This window comes from Ahaetulla prasina, chromosome 3 (genome assembly GCF_028640845.1).
Source record: "Ahaetulla prasina isolate Xishuangbanna chromosome 3, ASM2864084v1, whole genome shotgun sequence".
NCBI classification, from domain to species: Eukaryota; Metazoa; Chordata; class Lepidosauria; order Squamata; family Colubridae; genus Ahaetulla; species Ahaetulla prasina.
This window is the reverse complement of record NC_080541.1, coordinates 219,521,521-219,527,799: the sequence shown is the minus strand read 5'-3', so window position 1 is coordinate 219,527,799 and position 6,279 is coordinate 219,521,521.

Sequence of the window (6,279 nt, the reverse complement as noted above, 5' to 3'; positions counted from 1 at the left end):
AGGATCTGGACAGTCAAAGTTCTAGCATTTCAGTTCAGATTATTCTAGTCCACTGCTTGCGCTGCAGTTTTTTTGTGTTTTTTTTGTCCCCCCCCCCTTTTTTTTTAAATGCGGAGTGTGTGCTACGGCAACAGAATGACAACAACAGGAGGAAAGAAGGGAGGAGAAGGGAGGGAAAAGAGAGAATATCCAAACGGACCTAACAGAATTCCCCCCCTCCTCTCTCTTTTTTTTAAAGGAAAGCATGCTGCATTGGTGCCCCCGCTGCTGGATCCAGAAGCATGCATTTTAAGTGCACACATACACACACATACACAAACACCCAGAGAGGGAAGTTGGTTGCATGTCCATCAGAAGGGTCTTCCAGGAGGTCACTTTAAAACAAAAGCTAAGCTGGTGCAATTGAGAAGGAAGGGGGGGGTGAGAGGTAGAGAGAAAGAGAGCGAGAAAAGGAGGAAGATTGTACAGAGGGAGGGAGGGAGGAAGAGGAAGGGAGGGAGGGAGGAAGGGAGAGAGGAAGGAAGGAAGGAAAGAAGACGGAGGAAGAGAGGAAGGAAGGAAGGGAAGGAATTATTCTTTTTTTACAAAAAGGAAAAGAAAGAACATACCAGTTAGAAGAATATATATATATATAAATATATATTTCCTGTTGCAGCAGTGGTAGTCAACCGGCTTTAAAGCTGAATCAGCTTTCCGGAGTTAGGGATGCGTAGAGGAGGGTCAAGGAATCACAAGGTAATAACGCGTTGCATGCAGCAGCCGTCAGCCTTTTTTTTTTTTTTTCCCTTTCCCTTAAAGCTAATCTCTGATGCAGGAGGGGAAAAAGAGAGAGAGAGAGAGAGAGAGAGCAGGCCCACTAATGGAATTAGCCCTTCACTCGGGGAATGAATGAATGAGAGAGGGAGGGAGGAAGAGAGAGAGAGAGGGAGGGAGAGAGAGAGAAGGGAATTCAGGCAACCCCACCCCACCCCTCTCCCTCCTCCCCATAGACATCCCTACACACACACACACACACACCCCTCTACCTTAACCTCCCCCCCCACAAACAAAAAAAATAATAAAAAGCCCAGGCATCACTACCTCGCTCGGCTCTCTCCCTGCAGCATCTCGGCTGTGTGTGTGGGGGGGGGGAGAGAAAAGGGAGGGGGGCTTGGAGGAACCCGGGAGAAGCCGAGCAGGAGTTGAAGAAAAAGTGCCGTTCCCGGGGAAGCCGCTTCGAAAAGCCCCTGGTCGGAGGAGGAAGAGGAGGCGGGAGTGGGGAGTGGGGGGAGAGGGAGGGAGTCGCGCAAGAGGGCGGCAGTAGTACTTCATCGGAGCTTGAGGAGGGGGGAAGAGAAAGAGGCAATATCCCTCTTTCCTCGCTTCCCCCCTTCCTCCTCCTCCCCGCCGCAAAAAAAGTCCCTCACTGCGTCCACCTACCGACCCCCCACCCCCAATTCCCCAAATCCGGCTGTTCTTTCTTTTTCTTCCCCCCCCCCTTGCCCTTCCGCCCCGCAAAGGTCAGTCATCCTGAGAGAAGGCGTGAAAGAAAAAGAAAAAAGAAAGAAAGAAAGAAAGAAAGATGAAGGGAGGGATGGAGGGATGGAGAAGGGGGTCCGCACGGAGGTGCGGGGCGAAGCGGCTGGTCAGGAACGGCATCCCCCTTCCCGAGGCTTTTATACGCAGCGAAGCATCCGAAACACGCGCCCAAGCCAAGTGGCCTCTTTCGGTCGTTGTCGTCCCCCCCCTCTCAGCCGATCCCTCCCTGACCATATTTAGTCAACCAGGGCAAAAAATAGCCCGGGCAGCTGGAGATGGACGGACGGAGGGGGAATAGTTGGACTTCAGTTCTTGTCTCCCTCAGCTCCCATTGACTCCCAATGGACTATTAGCCCTGCAGGGGTCTGACTCTCACACACACACCCCTCACCCCCCTTTCAGGTTCCCACCCCCTTCTTCTTCTTCTTCTTCTTCTTTTTCTTCTTCTTTTCCTCCTTGGTTATTTTTAGCTGGACCAAAGCCAGAGAAGCGTCTCGGCTTTCTTTCGTGCTGGTCCTTGGCTAGACTAGGCTAGGCTAGGCTAAGCTAGGCCTGGGCTACGTCTCTGGTCACCGAGAAAGGAGAGATGACAGGGTTCACGCAACAGCCTGGAGGACAAAAATCACAAAAAGAGAACTGTTGCTTAGGGGTGAGGCAGGGAGTCCTCGACTTGCGACCGCAACGGAGCTCGACATTTCTGTGGCTAAGCGAGACGTTTGTTCGGGGGGGGGCTCAAGGTCTATGGAGATTCTCCGTCATCCAGGTCATGGTGGTCCCAAAAGTGCTTTTCCAAGAGGCAACTGGACGTCTTTGTTTTTTTCTTTGAAGGTGTTTCGCTTCTCATCCAAGAAGCTTCTTCAGTTCTGTTATGACTGACATAAATAGGTTTCAGTTGCCAAGCATCTGAATTTTGATGGTGTGACCCTAGGAGTACCGCAGTGGTAGTAAGTGTGAAAAACTGCCATAAAAATGACTTTTTTCAGGGATGTAACTTTGAAGGGTCACTAAATGAGCTGCTGTAAGTCAAGGACCATTTGTACCAGCCCTGAAAAGGGTTCTGACTTACCCCTTTTTTTCTCTTCATGTTTCCACCCTTCCCCCTCCTCCTCCTCCTCCGCTATTTTTAGCCGGATGTCGTGTCCCACTCCTCCGCTGACGGCCGGGTCAGGGAAATCCGAATCAGGCTTGCCTCTGCAGCTCTGCCCACAGTCCTAGCAAAGTCCTCAGAGCAGGCAGGAGACCAGAAAGTGACTTCAGCAAGATAAGTTCGACTTTGCCTGACTCAGAGACTGCCAGAAAGCAGATCCTTTATATAGATCATGAGGTGTGGCTCCATGACTCAGCACTTATCCAGGCCTGCCCCTCCCTTCCTTCTGTTGCCTCCGCCTATCCAGTCTTCTGATGCGAGGGTCACTCCAATCAGCAGCTGTTGGAAATAAACTTTCCTCAGGCTCACATGCTGTGGAGGAGGGGTCTAGCTGCTCCGTTTGCCTGGGCATGGAGCCAGGGCTGGGGACGGGGGGTGCTCTGCAGCCTGCTTGGGCATGGAGCCAGGGCTGGGACCAGGAGGTGCCCCCTCCTGTTCAGCTTGTCTGGGCATGGAGCCAGGACTGGGGCCGGGAGGCATACATTCCTCCGTGTTCGGGAGCAGATAAGAAGGCCGCGGCTGCTGTGAGAGCGGCCAAGACACAACACCGGACCTCGGCTTTCTTTTGCTCTGGTCTGGCCACACCTAGACTTGGCTAGGCCTCGGCTATGTATGGTCACCAATAAGGGAGAATATTTGTAGCATAGGGTTGACATGAAGGATCCTTGGTGCTCTTTTGAGCTTGCTTGTTTTCTTGCAGACATTTCGTTACCCTAACTAGGTAACATCATCAGTGCTAGTAAGGAATGGGGTTTGCTCTCAGTTTATACAGGTAGTCCTCGACTTAACGACCACAATTGAGCCCAACGTTTGCTAAGTGAAACATTTGCGTAGTGAGTTTGGCCCCATTTTACAACTTTTCTTACCACAGTTATGAAGTGCATCACTGTAGCTGTTTAGTGACATGGTTGTTAAGTGAACCTGGCTTCCCCATTGACTTTGCTTGTCAGAACGTCGCAAAAGGGGATCTCATGACCCCAGGATGCTGCAACGGTCGTAAGTATGAACCAATTGCCAAGCATCTGAATTTTGATCACATGATCCTGAAGTTGCTACAAAGGTTGTAACTGTGAAAAATGGTCATAAGTCACTTTTCCCAGTGCTGTTATAACTTGGGATGGTCACTAAATGAACTGTTATAAGTTGAGGACTACCTGTATTCTAGTGGCTTGTCCTTGGGTGGTCTTAGAGATTCTTTGGTTGGGCTGTTTCCTGTTGGCTTCTTTAGCCACTTCTTGATTGGAGTCATGATTCTTCTTGATTATTGGTCTGATGTTAATCTTAATCTGTGCTGATCTGGGTGCTGATTGCTGGTGAAGAGGGGCTGGGGTCTTTTTATCCCCTTTCTAGACAGACTTAACCAAATCTCAATTTTCACTTGGGAAAATGATCATCCTAGACCAAGCCAAGTCCAAAAATGCCAGGAAAATTCTAGAAGCCTGGCACTCTGACAAATTAGCCACCAATAGACATATACACTAGACTAGACTTGACTTGACTTGACTTGACTAGACTAGACTAGACTAGACTAGACTAGAATAGACTAGAATAGAATAGAATAGAATAGAATAGAATAGAATAGAATAGAATAGTTGGAAGGGGCCCTGGAGGTCTTCTAGTCCAACCCCCTGCTTAGGCAGGAAACCCTACACCACTTCAGACAAATGGTTACCCAACATCTTCTTAAAAGCTTCCAGTATTGGAGCATCTACACTTTCTGGAGGCAAGTTGTTCCACTGATTAATTATTCTAACTGTCAGGAAATCTCTCCTTAGTGTTAAGTTGCTTCTCTCCTTGATCAGTTTCCACCCTTTTCTTCTTGTCCTGCCCTCAGGTGCTTTGGAGAATAGCTTGACTCCCTCTTCTTTGTGGCAGCCCCTGAGATATTGGAACGCTGCTATCATGTCTCCCCTAGTCCCCCTTTTCATTAAACTAGACATACCCAGTTCCTGCAACCGTTCTTCATTAACAACATCTATCTGTTGTTGTTAGTTGCGAAGTCGTGTCTGACCCATCGTGACCCCATGGACAATGTTCCTCCAGGCCTTTCTGTCCTCTACCATCCTCTGGAGTCCATTTTTATTTATTTATTTTTATTTATTTACATTTATATCCCGCCCTTCTCCGAAGACTCAGGGCGGCTTACAGTGTGTAAGGCAATAGTCTCATTCTATTTGTATATTTACAAAGTCAACTTATTGCCCCCCCCAACAATCTGGGTCCTCATTTTACCTACCTTATAAAGGATGGAAGGCTGAGTCAACCTTGGACCTGGTGGGACTAGAACCTGCAGTAATTGCAGGCAGCTGTGTTTAATAACAGGCTTCTTACAGCCTGAGCCACACCGCGGCCCTCATTTAAACTCATGCCTACTGCTTCAGTGACTCCATCCAGCCACCTCGTTTTCTGTCGTCCCCTTCTTCTTTTGTCCTCAATCTTTCCCAGCATTAGGCTCTTCTCCAGCGAGTCCTTCCTTCTCATTAGGTGGCCAAAGTATTTCAGCTTCATCTTCAGGATCTGGTCTTCTAAAGAGCAATCAGGGTTTATCTCCTCTAGGACTGACCAGTTTGATCGCCTTGCAGTCCAAGGGACTCGCAGGAGTCTTCCCCAGCACCATAGTTCAAAGGCCTCAATTCTTTGGCGCTCAGCCTTTCTTTTGGTTCAACTTTCACAGCCATACATTGCAACTGGGAAAACCATAGTCTTGACTATACGCACTTTTGTTGGGAGGGTGGTGTCTCTGCTTTTTAGTACGCTGTCTAGATTTGTCATAGCTTTCCTCCCCAGGAGCAAGCGTCTTTTAATTTCTTGGCTGCAGTCCCCATCTGCGGTGGTTATTGGAGACCAGGAAAATAAAATCTGTCACTACCTCCATTTCTTCTCCATCTATCTGCCAGGAATTGAGAGGGCTGGATGCCATGATTTTAGTTTTCTTAATGTTGAGTTTCAAGCCAACTTTTGCACTCTCCTCCTTCACCCGCATCAAGAGGCTCTTTAGTTCCTCTTCGCTTTCTGCCATTAGAGTGGTATCATCTGCATATCTGAGGTTGTTGATATTTCTCCTGGCAATCTTAATTCCAACTTTTGATTCATCCAGCCCCGCATTTCTCATGATGTGCTCTGCATATAAGTTAAATAGGCAGGGTGATAGTATACAGCCATCTATAGATTGCGCAAAAGGGACAATCAACCAGCCAAAAAGGGACTGACAGCAAACCACATTCCTCACTAGCACTGATGATGTTACCTAGTTTGGGGAATGAAACGTCTGCAAGAAAACAAGCTCAGGGAGCACCAAGGACTCCTTACGTATGGTCAGCTCTCTTGCAGTGAGGAATAGGGGAGGGGCCTGGACTTTGGGTGGGTGGGTGGATGGTGTTGTGTCTCGCCCAATCTCACCACAGCCGGGGCCTTCTTATCTGCTTCCGAACACGGAGGAATGTTCTAGTATGCCTCCCGGCCCCAGCCCTGGCTCCATGCCCAGACAGGCTGAAGAGGAGGAAATATCTCCAGCCCCCAGCTCTGGCTCCATGCCCAGGCAAACGGAGCAACTAGACCCCTCCCCCTCCTCCACAGCATGTGAGCCTGAGGGAGGTCTATTGCCAACAGCTGCC